This window comes from Peromyscus californicus, unplaced genomic scaffold (genome assembly GCF_007827085.1).
Source record: "Peromyscus californicus insignis strain IS unplaced genomic scaffold, ASM782708v3 Scaffold_22__1_contigs__length_63687245, whole genome shotgun sequence".
NCBI lineage: Eukaryota > Metazoa > Chordata > Mammalia > Rodentia > Cricetidae > Peromyscus > Peromyscus californicus.
The window spans coordinates 30,695,326-30,717,543 of NW_026294525.1; the positions used below are offsets into that span (position 1 = coordinate 30,695,326).

Sequence of the window (22,218 nt, forward strand, 5' to 3'; positions counted from 1 at the left end):
AAATAGCGGGGGACCAGCCGAACTGGGAACAAAGAAACCAAAGAACAAGTTTCCCTGTTAGGAACTAGGAAGTCACACTGTCCTCAGTCCACTGAGAATGTTGCTCCAGTGGACATGGCTTCTGTCTTCCACTCAGGCCCACAATAATAAATAGTGTTCGTGAAATCATTCCTATGTTAATTTTCCATCGTCTCCATCCTGACTGAGCACTTTATACACTCCCAGCAGGTCAATTAAGTTTCAACATTGCCCACAGACTTTTCACACACCTTTGCAGTTAGTACCAGGCACAAAGTCCGGATCCACTTGAGGGTTTTAACCCACAATATAGGTAAGGAATGAAAACAGCATTTGCTCCTGGAGTTTGCTATCCACTTCTGGGCGGAGGTATGCAGTTTACTTTCTAAAGGAAGGCTAAACACAAATCCATTGTCTTTTCCATTTAACTTCAAGTACAGAGACTTGTCTGATTTGTATCAGTTTATGTGGGAATGGCTTTTGAGACAAAGTCTTATGGAACCTAAGATGGCTTAGAGCTTGCTATATACCTGAGTATAACCTTGAACTTTTTATCCCCCCTGCCTCTACCAGCTAAACACTGGGATTGCAGGTGTGTGCTACCATACCTAGCTTGATTATTGTGGTCTTATAAGAATGTTGTATATGTAGCAGATTCGTTGAAAATCCTTCAGTTCATATTAGGAATGTAGAATATACCCTTCCATGTCACATATTATGGATGTACATATTATGGAGGTCTATCTGTGCAACTTACAGGATCAAGGGGGATTTAACTTCAAATATGTAACCTGGAGGGGGAAAAAAAAAGAATGTCTACTCAATACAAAACATGCCTACATTTCAAATTTTTAGGCTACGGTACTGATTTCCAGCTCACACTATAATTCTGTCCTCCTCTGCTGACTCAGAAGAATGCTTTAAAAGCAAACACTCAAATCCCTATACTTTCAAACATCTGTGACGACTTTTGCTTCATTTCTCAGCCTAGATGTGTTTGTTATCTGGGAAACAACTCATTTCATTGATCAGCAATATCCTCTGTTTTACTTTCTCTGTATGAAAATAACACTGACTAGCAGAGACATTGTCATCCTTTCCTCTTAGGTGACTGCTGCACTGGAAGGTCGAGGGGTGAAGAAATATTTTTAAAAGTAATTAAGAAGAGAGGAGAGTGAGCTAGACGAGACAGTGCTGGAGAGCTCATCTGGGTAGAGATGATGAGGGAGAGCTAGGAAGCAGACCAACCCAGCTACCATCCAGACCCAGACCCAGGGTTATGAGTTGGCTGACCCCAACGTCCACTGAATTTATGAACTGTTGGAGTGTGTGAAGGGGATGAAACCTACAGATCCAAAACAGCAGGATCTTTACGACAGGACAACAGGATATTCAAGTGGAACCCCAGTGAAAGTCCACTGTAGGTGGTGTAGCAGAAACAAGAGGCCTTGAGCCAGACCAATGACTCCTGGTAATGAATACTTGCAAACAAAGATGAATAGACTGTAGGATAAGCTGTGTATCTCAAGGGGCCACACCACAGCTTCCACAGCTAGAGGATAATGATGATGATGATGATGATGATTCTTCTTCTCCTCCTCCTTCTTCTTCCTTAATTTTTGTTTTGTTTCTTTGTTTTTGTTTTGTTTTTTCGGTTTTTGTTTTAAATTTGGTTTTGACTCTTGCGGGGGAGGTTGCAAGGGCAGAGGTTGGACATGAGGGGATAAGGAGAAAAGTGGGATCGGAATACATGATGTGAAATCCACAAAGAATCATTAAAAAAAAAAAAAGAAGAAGAAGAAGAAAGAAGAGAAAATACACATAGAGAGAAAGGAAAAAGAATACTTTTCCAGGGCTGTCTGTGTGACACTGGGTTTGGAACTGTCCACTGAAGCCTGGGCTCACAGTGGGTATGTAAGTAAAGACAATTCTCTCCCTTTCCAAGAATGTATTGTTAGGATTCTGCCACTCCTCCAGCTGCATGACCACATACGCACAGTTCAGTGGCTATGATTACGTAATGCGGGTGGCGTTACTACGCAATCTGCGCATGCGTGGTATAGCTCTGTAAGCCCACGTGTGCATGTGCAGGGGAATCCTCAAAGAGCCGGTCACAGGCTCCTCCCCTCTCTTCTGCTCTCTCCTCCTCCCCACTCCGCACTGTCTTCCACAGGCATGGTCACTCCCTTCTGTCCCTTCCTCCCCTCCTCCTAATAAAGCTCTGAGACTGGGTTTTGTGGTGCCTCGTCACCTTTCTCGTATGGTAACAGCGCTGCTTATTTAAAACAAACACGTATCAGTAACCGATAGATCAGCAGGGAGAGTTAGGGCCCATGAACCCTGTTCCCATCCTTAACTGATGACAGAGCGGATCTTATACAGGCCCAGGGAACATAGCTCCAGCTGTCTAATGCCTAGAAGATGACATTTTTCAGCCTTTCTCCCTATTTGAAGAGGGTGGGTGAACGTGATGGTGGAGGAGATAAGAAAGGGGGGGATTAGAGTCATCACAACACATATATATGTATGAGGTTAAAGAACACATCGGATTAATGAAATTGTTTTTTAAAACACAAATGATTGCTTAATTTAGTTCCTAAAAACGAAATGAGAATTTAAGCTCATACAACTTATTATAAAGTCTTTGATAGGCTTCTTGTCCAAGAAATTAAGAACTGAACAGAAGGATCTTATGAAACAGATTTCCTATCCCACTGATATTTTTCCTCATGATTCATCACCTGAGCCTGTAAAGAGCTACCAGATGAACGCACAGAAATCATCCCACAGTGAATGCCACTTTCCTCACAACTATGACTTTGAGACTGACTGAAGAAGCACCAGAACAAAGCAGTGGAGACACACCCTCCCAATCAAACCAGAACACAACAATAGAGACACAACTTCCCAATCAAACCAGAATACAACAGTAGAGACACACCCCCCCAATCAAACCAGAACACAACAGTAGAGACACACTCTCCCAATCAAACCAGAACACAACAGTAGAGACACACCCTCCCCAATCAAACCAGAATACAACAGTAGAGACACACCCTCCCAATCAAACCAGAACACAACAGTAGAGACACACCCTCCCAGTCAAAGCAGAACACAACAATAGAGACACAACCTCCCAATCAAACCAGAATACAACAGTAGAGACACACCCTCCCAATCAAGAGGCAGACAAGAAGCTAATGGACTGGTCTCTGAATTGAGCATGAGAAGCTGTAAGCCAGAGTGACTCTGTCTGCTTAAGGGTAGGTATTTTACTAACATGGAGTTTGTCAGACAAAGCACATGACAATGTCCCTACACCAGGTAAAGAACTTAGACATTTGTCTTTGGGCAGTACAGACAGTTGAGAAGTTCTAAGATGCATGTGGAATGGAGATGGCCTAGAAGGTGGGTGGAAAGGGGGCAGAGTGAATGCTGAAGGGCAGAAGGGAGCCTTGTAAAATGGCAGATGGTCTAAGTGAGTGCACAGAGGCTGTTGACCTTGTCAACACTATACCCCCAGCATTGAGTAGATGCTTGTTCATTCTAAGTGAGTCAGCAGCTTGGCAGCGAGGATAGTGAAGACCCAAGCTGAAATCGGAGCTGAGAGGGAAATGAAAGGACATTTTTGTATAGACATTTCTGAACAAAACTGACTGAATATTGCAATTGACTGAAGTACTAGCTGAAAAGTTTCAGTCCCCCAGAAGTGAGTAACACTGCCAATGTAATAAGTCAGAGCAGGCCAAATTAATAAATCCAGGTTTAATCTGAACAGAGCAAAACACCTCGCAGGTGACTCTCCGGCAGGCAGAAGATTTTTTTGAGATTTATTTATGTATACAGTGCTCTGCCTCCATACCAGAAGAGGGCACCAGATCTCATTACAGATGGTTGTGAGCCATCGTGTGGTTGCTGGGAACTCAACTCAGGACTTTTGGAAGAGCAACCAGTGCTCTTAACCTCTGAGCCATCTCTCCAGCCCTTATTTCTTAGTTAATAGAGAAAAGTTAAATGGAACTTCAAAAAACTTAGTCTCTAAGCTTACTATGTTCCTTGATGGCAATTAGACACCAATTGCACAATTCACCTGCTTTGGGCTCACTCTTCTACTTGAACAGCACCTGCTGAGTCACATGTGTTATGGAAGTGAGCATGTTCTTACAGAATGCACCACCCCTGTCTCCAGTATAATTCCAACTGACTTTGAATTTGTTTTAAACAATGTGGAAACAGGCAGGGCCAGAAGTTCATAGTCATAATTTAAATGCAAATCCTTGTTTTCATAGGCTATCCAAGAGTTCAAAGCCAGCATGGGCTACATATATAGTGACAGTCTTGTTCCAAAAAAGCAATTGAATAGACAATCAATGAAAGGAAAATAAAGAGAGGAAGATAGATATATTAATAAATGGCTACCTAGCTAGATGATAGATAGAAGATAGATGATAGATAGATAGATAGATCGATAGATAGATAGATAGATAGATAGATAGATAGATAGAAGATAGATGATTGAAGATAGGTAGAAAAGGAAGGAGAAAAAAATGAAGAAGAAAATAAAAAAAAATCTGAGTTTTAAATCAGTTAAACAACTTGCCCAAATCCTAGCACTAGCATTAACTGGCCAGGAATTAGAAGTAAAAACTATACATCTAGCTTTTCCTCTCCTATGCTGTAGTTGCAAGCGGTTGTTTTTTTAATTGTCTTTCTTTTCTTCCTTCCTTCCTTCCTTCCTTCCTTTCTTCCTTCCTTCCTTCCTTCCTTTTTTTCTTTAAGAGGTATGGTTGAAATGAAAAAGTGCACATATTTAATGTACAAAATTTGATGAGTCTATGATAAGAATATACTTGTGGTGTCATCATCATAATCTAATATAAAGATACCAATCACCTCCAAAAACCTCTTCTCATCCTACTTCTTTGTGTGTTTAGGGTAAGAACACATGAGGTCTACTCTTAGGAAGTCCTTAGATGAGACGTGTAGTAGACTGTTGCTAGCTGTAGATACTACACTGTACAGCATTTCTGAGGACTTATTCATCTTACCTAACTAAAAGTTCACACTCTTGACTCACAAACTCCTCGCATTAAAATTAAAGTCCCATGGATCACTTTCCAAGGAAGAGCATCCTTGTTGCTTCCTATCATACGTCGATTTCTAAACACATCTTTTAAATTTGTCTATGGAAATAACTGATTTTGTTGTAATAATGAGCTTACAACATTTAAATTCAAGATAAGGAAAAGGAAAAGGGTCTCAAAAAATTACCCAGGTGCCTCTAGTATCCACCCTACATGCTAGCACCACTGCCCCACTAATTACAGTCAAAGTTTGATGTCAAAAGCAACTTACTCTCTGAAATATCAGAGATTTCATGTAGCAAGCCATTAGCGAAAGCCTGAGAAATGCCAGCTACTCTCCATCCACAGAGATGCACAAGATCCAAACAGCTCAGCAGAGTGGCCAGCAAAGATACACAGCCTTGGCTGCTGACTACTTAGAACTCACATCACGACTGGATTAAATGAATCCATTCTCTGCATAAAAAAAAATTGGACTTCAAAATCCAAGTTTTGAAAAAATAAAGTAAAATACCGCGATATCCTTTATGTTGGAAAAATGGGATCAGTTTTTTGAATATACTAGGTTTGATAACACATTTTTCCTTGTTCATCTACTTATATTACATAGCCACTAGAAATTTTAAAATACATTTACATCAGTTTTCAACTGAGTAGCCTTGACCTAGACCAGCAAAAGTCTGTCTGCATGGCTCATGTAATCTATGAGAAGAGATGTTTGGGGAACTTACTAATGATAAACAAAGGAAACAATGTCAGCAGGGGCAAGAGCTCAGAAGAAAACAAAGAAAAATAATTGGGCAGAGAAAGCCAGCCCAATTTTAGCCTTATTTTAGTTGGACAATCACCATTTACAAACTCATTTTTTTATTTCAAATACATTTTATTGTTTAAAACTGTTAGGCTTCATTAACACGAGTAAGTAAGAATAATATAAAATAAGTTGTACAGAATATGAGATTTGGTATTAAAAACAGTGATTATTATCAATATATAGAAAATATAATTTCTAGAATATTTTGTATTATGACAAGCATTTTGAAGTCTAAAAATCAACCTAAATATTTTTCTGACATTTTCTAACCAATAGGTGCTTTGAGAAGTTTTTTCTCTTGAGAAAAAACCAGAAGTAACTCCTAAGTAAGTGCATAAATAAGAACAAACTTTATTTTAATTCCACCAATAGTCTTTTCAAAAAGCTGGAATCAATTATCACAGTTATTTCCTACTTTATCTTGCTGTTTCCAGTTCCTGAAATATTAACAATAACACATAATCTAAGGAAAAAAAGAAAGTGATATTTTAGAAAGACCAATTTTCAAATTTCAGCATTTTCAAGTAAACCTATTTCATTTCATAATTTCCTCTACAGAGAAAAAGATCAATTCTGAAACTGTAAATTTGAGACAAAATTATCAAAAGTGAAAGTTTCTCAATATAAGAGACAAGTTATTATTTGTGTTTTATGGATGGCATGTGAGATAGTATTTATTCACTGACATGTGTAGGGTGTATAACACAAATTAAATTTGTGTGTACTGTTATTTAAGAACACACACATGCATACACACACACACACACACACACACACACACACACACACGATGGAGGGGTGTGGGTGGGCGAGAATTTGTTCTAAATCTACCAAATTTAGACTGTTGTACACAAAACATTCTGTAAATAAGGAAAATAAAATAGAAATTACTGTCAACAATAATTTAAACTTGTTAGCTTTGCTTCCATTTAAAATATGGATGGTCTAAGTGTGAATCTGACTGAACAATTGATACTGTAAAGAACACTGTAAAGCAAAAATACTTTGTAAAGTGTGTTTTATGACTGAATTGAATAAAATTATTGAAGATTAGCCTAATATAGCAGAATAGCACTTAATTCTAGTTCATTATGTTCTGAAATAGTGAAAATTATACATCTTTAAGCAACAATGATTATCTGACTTTTCATATTTCCTAATACAAAGTTGATCATATTTAAATTTTAAGAGAGATATTGGTATTTAAAAGTATTTTCAAATAATTATTCCATCTTACCCTAAGGGTTTAATCATGTTCTCATTTAGGAGTCTAAATCAAAGGACCTTACTTTTAATTGATTTTCTTTAGAAAACTGATAACCAACTGTCAGAGTTTGAAGAGCTTCCTTGATCTCCAATTCACAGAATTCAGTAAATACGAGTTAAAATATGTTCTTTATATTCGGCCTCAAAAAGTGCTTATAACAAAATAAAATATAAATACAGATATAACATTTTAAGTCCAAATACATAATTTTACAATATAGGTGTGTGTCAAAAGACAATCTAAAATTTACTTAAATTTATGTGCATTCCTAAATATAATACTTACATTTATACAGTTAATATCAACCTATAATTAAACACATGTACACATTGTAAAGTGATAACCCATGAGCATTTGTGTATCAAAACAGATAATTTAATTTATCACGGGAAGTTCACCATACAACTGGTGAACCACTAGATCTGTGTCTGCAGAGAAGTGTAGTCTCAACTAACGAACCTGAAGTGTCTCAGCATTTCTTCACAAGCTCTACTTGATATTTTAAAAGAAATGTTCACTTCTTTGGTCTTGAGTGACTCAAAACGCAGAACACAAATGTTTCCATAAAGAGCTTTGAAAAGTTTGTTTTAAAATTCTCAGACATTTCAGAGGCTTTCTACGGCAAATAGAATGCCACTTTGTCAATTGGTAGTCACCACAACTAGAAATAGACTGTGAAAATCTAATTATGATATATAACATAAAGCGATTTTAATGAGGCATCTTTTTTCTTAGATACACAAATCTCAGAGCCCTAAAAGGCATACATCTCTGAAATCTGTTTCATAGAGCTCAGAAGCTTTCCTCCCTCCTTGGTCTACCCAATTTCAACATGAGGGACCAGCTCCTACTCATCTGCACTAAAGGTCAGTTTATAAATTACCACTCATTTATTGTAACAGTAAATGATCTCTAGTGCATTATTGGGTATCTTCATCTACTTCAGTCAAAGAAAAGCTGACATAATTCACATTAAGTACTATATCAAAAATAAAAATGAATATTCTAAGTTCAACATCAACAAAATAAGCATTAAGATTAAAAACAGTGGTGTTACATGTACATCTGTGTGCATACTACACGCTGCACTTACATGTGTGCCCACATACATATGAATACACATTCACACATGCAGATATACCCCCCTACACACACACACACACACATGAAAAGAAGAAAATACAATATACACATATGCAGGTACACTACACTACACTACAGAGAGAGAGAGGGAGGGAGAGAAAGAGAGAGAGAAGAGAAGAGAAGAGAAGAGAAGAGAAGAGAAGAGAAGAGAAGAGAAGAGAAGAGAAGACAAAACCAAACCAAAAAACAGTGGTAGAAGAATGTTAAAGAGTGGAAATTGTTTCTCTCCTTCAGTATTCGTTTCTGGTGCTCAGTGCAAGGGGCTTGGCTTGGGAAGACAGGTTAGACAAAATCACACACTGGGGAGAAATTATGTTTAAATGATTAAAAACCCTATAGTCTATAACTCACGATCAACTACCACCAACAAAGTCACATTCCAGAGTTTTAGAGTTTGTTGCAAGGCTTCATATGTTTGAAAATAACTTATATAATAGCACAGGACAATAAAGCATAATTATTTATGTACTGTACATCAGCATGGAACCAGATGTCAAACCCCATCAACCTTTAAAGTTCCACTTACATCTATTTTCTCCTTGGCTACACCATATAGTTTTTTTCCCCCATCATCTGCCAGAAATACCACATGCTCTAAGAAGCATTATTTAGAAATATTTCAACCCCTCCCAATGGTACATTGTTTCATTATCATCCAGCAAGGCAAAAGTAACTCTGTACTTAAAATGCCACAAAAGGAACCAGGAGATGCCTTAACATAGTGTATTGCTGCTCAGGGGAAAGCACCCCTCTCCCCCCCACACATACCCCACACTCCCAGTTTGGAAATAAGACCAGGTCATTCATTTTTAGCAGTATGCATAAATACTGCAGGTAAGTGGTTTTAGACAGATTCATTTTCTGCTTAAAAATATGTACAATAAATATCAAAGCCATGTCTCTTCATGTTTCCTGTCTTCTTTTAAAGCTCTTATTGACGTTTACTCATTTTTTAAAAGTCCCCTGTGTCATGAGAAAGGCACAATATATTATAACAAAAAAATCAAATGAGATATTCTGTCTGAACTGTGAAGTGCTGTGTAATGAACACTTTACAAATCTGGTTGAATCTGCTGAAACTAAACTAAGATTGCTTATTGTACTGAGCATGTCACAAGAAACCAGGGAAGAATAATCCTACCACTTTTGCCTATCAGTATCTTTATTGGTAGGCTTTCCTCTCTGCAGAAGTGAAAACACGATTTTTTCAGGACTCATGTTTTAACATAATCTTAAGAATTCATCCCCAACCCCTAAGTAGAGAAAACTCGGTAATGCTTGGCAACGTCTTCTACCCCACAACGCCCTTTTCAAGTTATTGGAATGTGATGGCCACAAGTTTAAGAAAAACCCTCCCATTTAGCATGACCTGCCAAGCACAACAGGACCCCAGACAACCCAGTCCTCTACCATTTAACAAAGTCAGCTCATCTTAGTCATGAAGCTTCAAAAGAATTTGGTCACAGGCACCGATAAGATATCACATTTTAAAGTGTAAATATCAATCACCGCATAAAATGCTCTAGTGCACCTAACATCCCTTGCCTATATGTGTAACTGATAACTGGCCTTCCCAGTTTGAACAACTCACTGGAGATCTGGTTCCTACAGGGGAATAACAACAGCATTGAATCCACATGCAAATATTTCTGAAATGTTTCTCTCTCTCTCTCTCTCTCTCTCTCTCTCTCTCTCTCTCTCTCTCTCTCTCTCCAATTCCCACTTGTGTGCTTGTGTGGATTTTGGAAAACTACATTTTCAAATCTTATGTTTAAAAGCCCTCTTAATGCACCAAATATAAACATCATTACTCCGAAGGCAACTGGGAAATCCTTTAACACTTAAAACAAGTTGGCACAATGCAAACAAAAACTTAACGGCAATATTCAATTGTATATTTATAAAGTTACTTATATACGATGCAAGTATTGATTGTACAACATATTGATTTAAAAGTATATAAATACATAAAGACTCCTGCATTTTTACATTTCTTGTTCTTGATCTATTAAAATAGCTATTTTAAAAAAGAAATAATTCTAAACTGTTGGTATTATGTTCCCATTTACATTTACACTACACAAAAAGTATGTGCTTACAGTATGAAAAATTTTAACCTATTTTTGCAACATTATGCAACGTTTTAAATTTATGGAATCTGTTCTAAGGTAATTTTTCATCAAATGTTTCTTGCATGGCAATTGTTATAAAAAGCTTATAAATCACCTTTTCTCCCGAGGTCCTAATCTAAAAATGAAATTCTTCATTGACAGAGCTAATAAAACACAGATGATAGTATAATTTACACTCTAAAAACCACAGATGATGTGTTTTCTGTTTAATAGCTTTTCTATCAAACTAAATTAACAATTTGAATTACCTGCCAGCAAAGAGCATGAAAGGAAACAGTTCCATGAAAAACATTATTTCACACATAAAATTAGTGGACAAGAAGAGAGAATACCATTAACCATATATCTTCAAGTATCAGCTAACTAGCTTATTACATAAACCTTTAAAAGTGGAGGCTGGTTGATTCAGTGGAGTGGTATTCAGGCAGTTAATGTCACAATTTTTCTCACCCTAAATGTTTGTTGATCGTGAATACTTGGGTGTACACTGCCTCCTAACTATACAACAGATCCACACAGTGGAATTATGGAAGGGTTACAAAGTAAAACTATAGATTGGATCTATCGGTTGTGAAGGTCTCATTTTAGGCAAGCCTAATGAATAATTGAGACAGACTTCCACTTGTTTCCTTTTTGACCTCAATCAAAATGGCTTTCTGAGACTTGGATCTAAGCACAATTGATCTGCTCTCCTCAGTGCACACTCCTGAAGTCATCTGGCTTTTGTACTTCTTCAACAGCTGCATTACCTTTAACATTGCCTTGTATCATTTCCCCAAGGTAAACGATGTGGCTACCCCTGGACCCACCGAGGCACCATTCTGTTCTGTGTGATGGTGCTTTGCTCTGACAGTTACGTGGTTCAATTCTAAAACATTCCAAGAACACTTGTAAAGTACGTGGAGGAGGGGAGAGAAAAATTGAAGTAGAGATGAAAATCAGCTGGGCTCATTCCCCCTCACCCTCTTACAGAGAGCTTAAAACCAGAGAAGCTATAACACAAATCAATGTATAGTTTACTGGCATTTGCTTTTTTTTGGGAGTCATTTTAAGATGCATATTTTAGTAGTTTAGTAAAGTGTTGATTAAAAGACGAAAATCAAAATAATGGCACAATGTTTTGGAAAATAGTAACTGCAGCTCAGGAAGAGGCAGAAGACGGCAGGGCTGAGTGTGAACAGCTCAGTGGCCCCCACTGCAGACCACGTGGGAAAGCTCACTGGCTGGGCTAATTTATTCTCCCTGTCGCCTTTAAGGTCCCTAAACACTCTAACTTTGGCAGTAAATCAGTTTTCACGGATACTTAGAACCCGGGACATTTTCTTCTCTTGAACTATGTTTCACATTTTTAGTGTGTGTGTGTTTGTGTGTGTGTGTGTGTGTGTGTGTATGTATGTATGTGTTCATCGTGATAATTCACCCAGTTCTTATCCTAATACAGCCAGACAGCAGCTTCTGTTCTTCTCATCTTGTGGTACACAAACTTAAGGTTGTGTTTGAGTGATTAAAGGTAAAGCATTCCAAAAGCATCTACATCCAAATTTTAAATCAAAGTTCACATGCAAGTCCGTGTCCAAACACACGTAAAAATCAATGAAATCTTTTAAGATGTTAGAAGTTAAACTCGTTCTCACAATGTAGCTCCAGAAAAGTGTGCACAACAAAAATACCATACATGGAGGCAAACACACGTTCCCTTCAGCCTATAAAGGGCTGATTATTGAGATGAACACATCTCACATCTCATGAAAGTCAAAACTTTCAGGATTCTAAAACAAATTACCTAGGGGGGAAAAATTTTCCTCGATGTAAGTGACAGTGAATAGATTTTAAAATCTTGTAACCTATAACTGTTAAGGGAAATCTTAATGGTTTCCAGTAAGGGTGTAGTATTATGAGTTATCACCTTTACTGCCTCTTCCCCACCAGTAATGTATCTAGAAAAGGTGAGGTTTTGTAAACAAAGACAAATTATATTTTCTACTTTAGGCATGGACAAATTAAAAATTTTTATCTAATTCACGTCCTTGCCCAATTCTAGACATATTTATTCCATCATCTCTATTCTAAACATATCCATCTTAATTAGAAAAAAGTAAACTGTCCCTGAAATACAAATACCACCAGCTAAATGCAGGAGTAAGGGTGCCACGTGATAATAATACAGATAATACTTCTGTCAAAAGCTAACTATAACTTACCTCGAATTCCAAACACCTGAAACAGATTCCGGTTGTATTTGGAAGTGAGTTTTGTGCATGTGTCTGTGTGAAGTTCAACAGCCAATAAATTCCATTCTGCAGTGTCAGGAAAATGAAGTCTGGTCCGAGGATTACAGAACACTGAGAGGTTTATGGTCCCTAGTCGACATTCAGGTAGCCTTAAAAATACTTTAGTGGGGTGTGAACGCTCTGGCTCCCTGAACAGCGCAGCGATGTAGGTTAACTAGCCCGAGGCCTGGAGACTCCACACTCTTGGCTCAGACCACTGGCTTTCCACGCCCTTCTGTTTATAATAAGATGACTTGCTGGCAGAGGTCAACCCCATCCCAGGTCCCTGTAAGATCTGATGTGCAGCATTCACCCAGCGGTACTTTTACAAAGCCACATACATGTCCTTGGACTCCTGGGCTCTGTTCACCTGCTGTCATACGACACATTCACAGCCCATTGTTGTCATGTCTCACCCATCTAAAACCCTGTATTCAGTTTTCAAAATAAGCGGATTTCACCCTACTTTCTTTTTAAAGCAATGTAGTTCATGGCAGGTTAACTTCAGTGAGGATGACACTTATTAGAGCTCCCAAAGTACATTTATTTTTGTGTTTGTTTTCAGAAGGAAGACAAGAATTTTGAGATTTCACTTTCATTCTCTCTCTCTCTCTCTCTCTCTCTCTCTCTCTCTCTCTCTCTCTCTCTCTCTCTCTCACACACACACACACACACACACACACACACACACACACACATACAACACATTCTTTCCCCTTTAGTACAAATGACAAACTGAGAGACTACTTACATTCTTATTTAACTCACTTTTAATGCCCAACCTCTTGAGGTAGTAGAGATTTGTGCAATTAGGATGATGTGTAAAAAGTCATCCATTTATTTAGGATTTTTTTAAAGATAAAACCTGTTTATATTTATAAAAGAGAGAAGGGACGCATTAAGTTCGAGTGGAATGAAAACACAGGAACAGCTGAATTCTAGATAAGTTTTTTTTGTTTAGCATTGATATTCCCTAAGAGTTTGCGAGAACATTATTTTCTTTGCAGAAAGTAACATGTCACTTTCCTCTCTCATCTCTCTAAAAGTTTATCTCATCCCTTTAAAAATGTAACTCATCTCTTTGAAAATGTAACTAAAAATAAAGATATATTCAGTTCCTACGTTCTTTATAAATTTCTGCTCAGCATTTACAGGCATTGAGGGAATTACAGTCTCCAATTTCTTTATATAATTCTCAGATAATTTCTTTTTCTTTCGGTTTTTTTTTTCTTGCTGCTAAATGATTCCATAGCCTCCAAGCAGGAAGTCAATGCCGCAGCGCTAGAATTGTTTGTAGAGATTCTCATTTTCTAGGGAGGACCAGAGAAAAGGCATTTCCCTATTTCAACCCTGCGCCTTGGGACAGACACCCCGGAGCCTCAGTGACGGAAGTCGGCGCTGTCTCCCAACTAGTGCTGCTGCTTCTGTGAATGCTGTAGCCGGAGAGATGGGCAAGCTAAGGGAACAGCTTCCACCTGCAGCAGGATGGGGCCTCCACCTTTGCGCCATTGTAATGCTTAAACCATGGAGAGCTGTCTGACTGGATTCAAGCTCCTGGAAAGTGTCTGTTCTGTGGGAGTACCAGAGAGCCCACCTAGACGAGGGCAGTTCTTTGCTCCTAGTCAGGTTGGGATCACTAAAGACAATGTCTGAGACCTAAATCTTCTCAAGGATTGGGACTTCTTGGGCATTGTGCTATAAATTATATATATATTTTTTAAGTCCAAGAGAATATGCTTAGAAATGGCTACTTTCTTTTTTTTTCTTTCTTTCTTTTTTTTTTTTTGGTTTTTCGAGACAGGGTTTCTCTGTGTAGCTTTGTGCCTCTCCTGGAACTCACTTGGTGGCCCAGGCTGGCCTTGAACTCACAGAGATCCGCCTCCTGAGTGCTGGGATTAAAGGCGTGCGCCACCACCGCCCGGCCGAAATGGCTACTTTCTTAAAGGGATTATAAGTCATTCAATATTTGCTGGATGTTTATGAGCTCCAGCAGCATTCACTGGAACAAAATGTGTGTCTTTTTCTGATACAATAGGGACCCACTCAACCATACCTAAAACTCTAAGGAGGATAAAGTCATGCACTAAGGAAGACTGGGTGAGTTGTTATTTTTCTTTCTTTCTTTCTTTCTTTCTTTCTTTCTTTCTTTCTTTCTTTCTTTCTTTCTTTCTTTCTTTCTTTCTTTCTTTCTTTCTTTCTTTCTTTCTTTCTTTCTTTCTTCTCCCTCCCTCCCTCCCTCCCTCCCTCCCTCCCTCTCTCTTTCTCTCTCTCTTTCTTTTTTTTGGTTTTTCGTGACAGTGTTTCTCCGTGTAGTTTTGGTGCCTTTCCTGGAACTCACTTGGTAGCCCAGGCTGGCCTCGAACTCACAGATATCTGCCTGGCTCTGCCTCTGAGTGCTGGGATTAAAGGCGTGCCTGTGCCACCACCACCGGCTTATTTTTCTTTCTTAACCACATGGAAGAAGCGGAAAGTGAGAACAACAGGGGAAGTGGGCTGAAAAAGCTTTGAATATACATGTGAAAACAAGTCTTTGGCAGTTTCTCTTAATTAGCACAAACCACTACCAACTTCCTGATGAGAAACAACAAAACCTTTGCATCATGCCACGTAAGAGTGAATGATCTGGTGCCAGACTTTGTTGACTTCCCATGGGAGTCCTTAAGCTCTGTGAGGAGTGGATGGGGGTGTGATGGGGGGTGGGGTGGGGGGGGAAGGTGGGGAGGGAGCTGGAGGAGGGGAGGGAGGGGGAACCGTGGTTGGTATGTAAAATGAAAAAAATAATAAAGAAAAAAAAGAGTGAGTGATCTATCTTTATTTATGCTGTTATAACCAAGAAGAAAAACGACGTCTGAGTTTTGTTAACACTTTATGAACAGAATCCAATGCGATGCCCTTCTCTTTCTAACCCATCAGCTAACCCATGGACAGAAAGAAACATGTGACATCCTTTCTAAGTAGTAGTTTTCATCCTACAGAATGGAGGTTTTCATCTCCCCTGCTAAAGGGCTCTTATTTAGTTTTCCCACATAAACAATCTGTTTTTGAAGATTTCATCTACCAAATGTTTCAGTTAACAATAATTTTTTTCATTACCCTGTGTTTAAAATTAGCCATCTAGCTGTCAATCAATGCTGATAATTACAATAAGATTATAGGGACAAGTGAGTTATTAAAGTAGATCCAATTAACAGAACTAGATATTTTTAAAGCAGTGAGAACTTCTTCTGGCTAAAATGCTTGACTTTCATTACATTTTATAGCATGTGGAAACTACCATACTGATCCTACAAAACTATACAGTCCTTCGGATTCCATCTGCTAATGACTTAAGTCCTGTCAGCGAGGGCCAAGATTTGCCCTACATTAGATAAGAGCAAAATATTACAAGCTGGTGACAGCAGGCACATTAAATGGCAGTGACTTGCACAGTAAGAGCACCACCCTGGCTTTTGTCAAATGCTTGCCTTTCCTTCAAAATAATATGAAAAGTAAAATTAAATCTAGTCAATCGTTGTACCTGTTGGGTCTGAGCAGTCTTGACAACTTTTTTTTTAAATCAGTTGCTACAGTTTGATGGCATGCCACCTCTATTTCCCACATCACTGCTCAGTGTCATGACTTGGAGCATACGATAGATGCACACACATTTCATATACTTTATGTCCTCCCAACTTTGTGGCACCATTTTCCCCCACCATCTGGCAACTTTCCTCACCAAAACAATGAAATATCTCCAAGGTCTTTTGAAGCATTTCGTGACTAACTATATGACACAGTTCCAGACAATTCCTAGAAAAGATATTTGAAATCCAGAGATTAGAATAGGACCATCATGGGAAAGTAAAGGGGGAAAAGGTGTAGTCACATAATTTTGACAGTAATTACAAAATTATGACAAAGAGAGAAAAAGACTGAAACTTGATACATGTACAATAAAGTCCCTAAATGCTAGTTTTACAATGATCATGTGGATGAAAACTAAAAATAAGCCACAAACTACACCAGTTTCCTCAGGGAAGTGTTAATGTGGCATCTACATGATATAAACTCAAGACATAGGAACCTATTTATATATAAACTTTTAGCAAATCATGTCTATGCCACTGTGTAACAGACTCCACATGGTATCAATGCAATGATTGTAGTTGCTGTTTGTTTAATCTTCTTCTCATTTTAAGACTGACACACTCAACTAATGTTTGGAAACCAAGTGATAATTTGGAAAAAAAATGAAACAGGTTAGGGAGGGGTGGTTTTATTGTCAAAACCTTAACTGCCCCAAATGACTGGATTGCCATACTTCTCTAGATAATTACTATTGTCTTAGGTATTCAATACTGTTTCTATATATCATAGACTCCCGGATTTTTATAACTAGGTCCATCCTCTCACAAATTCCTGCCTAATTCTTATCTCTATATCAATGTCTTGCCAGTATCTCAACTCTGACAGTCTCAGTGCCAGACCGTTGCTGTTTCTCTACTAAACCTCTCTGAATTTCACAGTCTTTCCTATACAAATAAATCCCAAACACAGAGTTACTGAATGCCCTCTACAACTCTGTATCCAGTTGCATCTTCAGAATGATTTGTTGTAACCATCAGACTGTCTGCTTGCCTCTCTCCATTTTCTCAGCCATTAACTAATCAAAGTCATTCTCTGCTTCCAGGTGGATTACCACAACCAACACCTAAGCAAGCTTGTTGTGATTTCATTTTCTTAGCTCTTACCTCTCTGCTTGGTATCTATTCACCACAAGGCCAATTGTATTAACTATAATCTTATTTTCTATAGTCTGATGTTCTTGTATCAGTAGTCTCCCTGACTGGGCAGTGACTACCCATTCCAAGTCTATTGAATCCTTAGAGACAGTACAGGGGAGCCTGCTGTTCATATAAAAACTAACAAATCACAATAATGTGCACTCAGCCGCCTCCTTTATTAGTTTCTTAGACATAGTCATTTTCCCTGCATTAATTTATATATCCTTTCATAAGGGCAGAAGTATCTGACAGAGCACATGAGAAAGAAAGAATTTGTTTGATGGGAATGTCATTCTGTATGCTGTGAATGTGTGTTGATAAATAAAATGCTGATTGGCCAACAGCCATGCAGGAAGTATAGGCAGGATTGGCAGACGAGGAGAATTCTGGGAAGAGGAAGACTGAGTCAGGAGACGCCAGCCTGCCATCTAGGGAGCAGCATGTAATGGCACACAGGTAAAGCCACAGAACATGCAGCAACATATAGATAAACAGAAATGGGCTGAGTTCAAGTGTAAGAGCTAGTCAGTATTTAGCCTGAGCAATGGCCAAGCAGTTTTAATTAATAAAAGCTTCCAAGTGATTATTTTATAAGCAGCTGTAGACTGCAAGACCAGGTGTGGGACCTGAGGAAAACTTTCAGCCACATTTGTTTGACCCATGGATTCTGGGGTTTTAGCTCATCACAGAAGGGAAGGCAGAACTGCTCTCTCCTTGGTGGTAAGAGCATATAGCAGAAGTGTTTCCTGGTTTAGCAAACCAGGAATCTCAGGAATCAGGCCAAAGTGGGGAGTGGCTATAACCTTCAAGATCTGTCTCTGGTTGATGCCAGCTGGATCCAGCTACCTACAGGCTCCACAGCCATGCAAATAGTGCTACAAGCTGGAGATGGGGGAGCTGAGCTTTCTATATATGTGGCTATGGGAGGTGTTTCAGATTCAAGCTGTAATATCCCCCTGCACTAAATCACCTAGGACCAGCATCAACTTATTGAATTAAGAAACACTTGGGGCACTGGTAAGATGCATCAGAGTATTTCCATCTGTGTGCTGAGGTCCTCGGCTAAACAAAAAGGGAAAGGGAGAAACCATCTGTCTCATCCTCCTTATCCATTAAAATATGAGCAAGCAGCCTCACATTGCTGCTGCCAAGGTCTTGAGCTTCTCCTGGCACCATGCCCCTCCAACAGGATGCACAATGGACTATACCCCCAAACTGTGAGGCAAAATAAAGATTACTTCTGACTAGTTAGCTTTAGTTGTGTCAACTTCACACAGGCTAGAGTCACCTGAGAGGAAAGTCTCAGATGGAATTGCCTTAATCAGACTGACCCATGAACATGTCTATTAGGGATTGATGCAGGAGGACCAAGCCCCTTGTGGGCAGTAGCATCCCTAAGCAGGTAGTCCGGGATTGTAAAGTAAAGCTAGCTTAAGCATGGGCCACAGAGGAAGCTGAAGAGCAGGCCATCAAGCAATGTTCCCCTATGATTCCCCTCTCCAGATTCTTGCCTTGAGTTCCTGCCCCAACCTCCTTCAATGGCCTGTTGTAATCTAGACATATATACTAAATAAAGTCTTTCCTCCCCAGGTAGCTTTTGTTCCTAGTATTTTATCAAAGCAACGTATTGAAACTAGAGCACTTTTGCTTAGTTCCTTCTTGCCAGATGTTTGTTCATGGAAGTGAGAAACATAACTAATACACAGGGCATAGGGATACTCTGTGATACCTTTCTCAACTATGTGGTCAACTTATGGTCTAGGACAATTCAATCCAACAAGAAAATTAAAATGGCTGAACCAGAATAAGTGTGACGTTTGCTCTCTCTCTCTCTCTCTCTTGCAATCTAGCTCCCATCCAGAAACCTCAGCCCTTCTCCTAAGCACAGTTCTCATTAAAGAACCTGAGAATGGGATGGATAGGGAAGTAGGGATCAATGGACAAGGAATAATTTCATATTAGTAAAAAAAGGTATATTTACTTTCTAGTTTTGAACAGCACCTATACTATATTTCTTTAGCATGTATTACATTCAGCCATTCAAAGTTTATGCTATTAAATATACTTTCAATTTTTATTTGGCAGTTGGTTCAGGGATCAATCTAAAGACTAAATGTTTTTAAACCATGTTATGTTCCGTATTTTGTCAGCAAGATCACCATTGATGATACCAACTATTTCATCCAGAAACTTCTCTACTTATCTGCCATAACCACTTCCTGGTAACACATATGGTGGATGTTCTAGGCAGTTGACTGGAGTATGTTTTTTGGGGGGGGTTGTTGTTGTTCTGTTGGAATGATAACATTTAGTTTGTTCCCTATTTCATCACAGGAGTGGTAAGAGTTTTGCAAGACAGTGAAAGAATTTCTATGAGTGCATTTCTCATTTTCCAAATAAGTGAGGTTTGGAATAATGATCTACCCATTCTAGGACAGCAAGAGCTCCAATATTAGTCAATACTTCACCTGTGATTTCCTATGAGACTTTTTCTCTTTCATAGAACCTTCCCCAAAAAGCCAAAACTCCCCAGAGAAGCCCAGAACCACTCTAAGAAACTAAGACTCTCCCTCTAGTCCCCTAATGGATCTACCATTGACAACATAGGTTTAAAGAAGGGCTGAACTCTAAAATGTCCTCCAAATGCTGGAACCCTTAGGATGAATATTTCCATAATAAGAATCCTTCATCCTTCATCCTCTGAGTGTTACAAACATTCACAATAATTGCCAGCTTCTCTCTTTTGTGTTTAAAGCACAAGACTGAAATTGTAACTGTTTGGAGCAGTTAAAAACTTCCTTTGGAGTAGGGTGGATCTTTAGATCATATTTCACAACAAGTATATTTCAAGCTTCCTGCCATAATATAAAGGAAGTCCTCAGACCTGAAGTAAAGTTAGCAGCAACCAGCACATCTTCATGACAGTTCACTTTGTTCTACTTCCATGTACTTGAACGACAAACAATTCTTCCTCATTAACACAATAAGGTGGATAGATACTGTATTTCCCAATTCATCAAACAATTTGATCAACTTGTTTGCTACTGATGACAGATTGTCTTTGAATCTCATTATTTGGCCCATGTAGTTTTGATACTCAATTCCAGAAAGTCTATTAGAATTTTTTTTGTCACTGAAACTCCAAGAAGTGAGACTGATCTGAGGCTATAGCCTGTTCAGAAGCTAACAAGCAAGCCAGCCATAATTTCACAGATGCTGGCCGAGGTACAAGACCTCTGAGTCAGAGACTTCATTACTCAGATCAGGAATAGAAGCTAGAAGATCAGCGTTTTCTGTGAAGTTTCCCAAGTTCACATTCCCATATGCTGATATGGCATAGATATCCATCGTGTGTGTGTGTGAGTGTGTGTGTGTGTGTGTGTGTGTGTGTGTGTGTGTGTGTGTACAATGGGCTTCCTTAGAGCAACACTGAAGTTAGGAAACTCAAATATTTTATGATGAGCAGTGACCATGCATGCTTTTTACTCCGAAACAAAGCATTCTTTTATTATACTGTGTAGTAAATAAGCCTGGTGTTTGTTACAGAAGAGGACACTATCCTTTTACTTTCTTCCAAGTCTATTCACAAACATCACAAGACAGCCAATGCCTTCATCAAAAGACATGTAGAAATGTAATGGATAAAGAGAGAATGGTCTTCTATGAGTATATTCATAATATCCTGGACTGAAACACTTTTGTGGCCTCCTTATCCATTTAAGATCACAGCCCTGTCTCAAAGTACTCAAGAAATGCTATTCCTTTTGGTGTCCTTTGAACATCCCAATGTCTTTCTCAGGAACTTTAGATCTGTAAGTATACAGACAAAAAATAAGAGAAGATTCAAGCCCACTGAGCTCTTGGCTTAGTTGAGATAGAGAAGGTCATTAGGGGAGGATATGCAGGTCAGCTTGCTGTGTGGAGAAATACACCCCCGAACATTTGAGCTCCCAAAGTCAACCACGGGGATTTCAGTAAAAGGCCACTTCCTTTTGCCATCACTCTTACCTGTTCTGTCTAGAGAGACTGATTCAAAATGGCTACTGTGCGATACGCTGATTTTCCGAAAATGGAAAGAATTTAAAGCAGTAGTTAGCACAAAGGGGACTCAGAGGCAGCCACCGTCTTTCTCCCTCTGTCTTCCTACTCAGACATCTGTTTTTCTCAGACTGAACATGTATTTATAGTCCTCGTTATGATAAATGAGGAAACCAGTGCTCATTATGTTGCTATGGATTGTCCTCAATAACAAGCAAGAAAAAGAAATCTTCTGGCCCCCTAGGCCCCTAAACTATGCTGCTAGGCTTATCCTAGCTGATATGAACCCAAAACACAGTGCTTACCTATGAAACACTATCTAAATGGAATCAAATGGTTTGGTCCTGCCTAAATATTGAAGAAACAGTTTGCTTCCTTAACTCATATTTATGGCCCATTCAGAAAAATAAATACTTTCATGTGGGTATGAGGTAGTACACCCCTCCTTGTGATTAATAAGAGAAAAAGGTCCCTGGTAGAGTGAATCAGCCCTCTCTCTACTGTCGTCTTTAGATGCTGCCTGTCTGCAAGGTGCTGGCACCATGACTTCTGTCTTCTGCATTTTAAGAGAGAAGCCTGATGTATTTGTTAAGCTCAGTTTGGATAAAGATATAACAATCATGATTTATTTAGGTCTTGAGTTCTGATATGGTTCTGCAGTCTGGCTTTATTAACAATACATTCTGAAA

The 22,218-nt window shown here is 38.8% G+C and overlaps 1 protein-coding gene across 4 annotated transcripts in view; it reads right to left on the minus strand.

The window, feature by feature from the left end:
- The window catches only part of Eya4 (EYA transcriptional coactivator and phosphatase 4), a 251,289-nt gene that overhangs the window by 120,752 nt on the left and 108,319 nt on the right, over positions 1–22,218 (minus strand). The window lies entirely within an intron of this gene.